Genomic DNA, 1,434 nt, shown 5'->3' on the forward strand with positions numbered 1-1,434 from the left:
ACAAAGGGCCAGATTCTGAGAATCTGGCCCTTTGCGAGTGCGATTTTTGCATTTGGGATTCATCATCCCAAATGCAAAAATCGGTAATAGCGATTTCGCTATTTTGCGTGGAATTACATTTAAGGAATCTCTATTTGAGATTCCTTAAATGCAATTCATCATCCATTTTTAAATTGCGAATTCGCAACTTCGTCCCGCTATTTACCGTGAGGTCAAACCTCGCGGTAAATAGCGAAAACTTAGAAAAATGCTTTTAAAAGCACTTTTCTAAGTTGCATGTTGCACACAAACACGTCTTTTGGACATGTGTGTGCGCAACACCTGTTTAAATTTGCATTTAAGGGGTGCTACAGGGTGTCCTTTGGACACCCCTGGCACCCTTTAAATCGCTATCTTATTTGCGATTAGCTAATTGCTAATCGCAAATAAGGAATACTCCCCATTCATTCCTTTGGGCCTTTTGGCCCATAGGAATGAATGGGGAGTTATTCCTTATTTGCGATTAGCAATTTGCTAATCGCAAATAAGGAATATGTAGGAATCGCATTTTATTTTGCGATTCCTACATGAATCCTGTTTTGCGAGTCTGTAATAGCGATTCCTTATGAATCGCTATTAAAGACTCACAAAACGGGTCTTTGATGAATCAGGCTGTATGTCCCTAAGTCCTGTTTTAATACAAATTTGTGCTAGTATTTTTGATCAAGATTGTAAATTAACCTTCCAGTATTTGTCGCTCCAGGTTTATTTCCCTCACAAAGCCATTTCAACAAGGAATGTGCTGATGATACATGGCATACACAACCATGTCATTTGTGTATGACGTTCACACATAAAATAATGGAATGGACGAATGGCCAAACCTGACGAGTTTAGATATGTGGAACCACTTTAAATCCCATAGTTAGCTCAACATCCTTTCATTCTGGGCAAATGAATAAATGAACTAATTAATTAAAGCAAATTATACCATGCACAGCTACTCCAAGGAGGATGCAGATGAGGGGAGAAGTGCATTCTGATTGGCAGATTTTTTAAAAAGCGTCACATTTTGGACCACCTGTAGCCTCTCCAACCAATACTCCGGCAGACCAAAGTAGAGCACTAGTCCATCCTCAAAGTTATTAAGGCTTGGATACCCATATTTTTTGCTGTAAGAGACAAATAGTGAAGGAACTTTTTCATAGACCACAGAACACCGAAGCAAGTGCTTACCACAGACTTAATTTGTGGCCTAAATTAACTAAACCTCCCTAAGGGCCGGGAGGGAGGGCCTTTTTGGGCCAGAAAGTCTTCCAGGTTTCTGGAGAAGCATTGCCCCAAAAATATCTGTATTTTCAGAGTTGCACTTAATTTGATTTAACGGTAGCAGTTAAATACTGCCGACAGGCAGGTTTCGATAAGCCGCTCTGGAACCATTTCTCCTTTCCAGCA

This window comes from Lissotriton vulgaris, chromosome 7 (assembly GCF_964263255.1).
Source record: "Lissotriton vulgaris chromosome 7, aLisVul1.2, whole genome shotgun sequence".
Lineage (NCBI taxonomy): Eukaryota > Metazoa > Chordata > Amphibia > Caudata > Salamandridae > Lissotriton > Lissotriton vulgaris.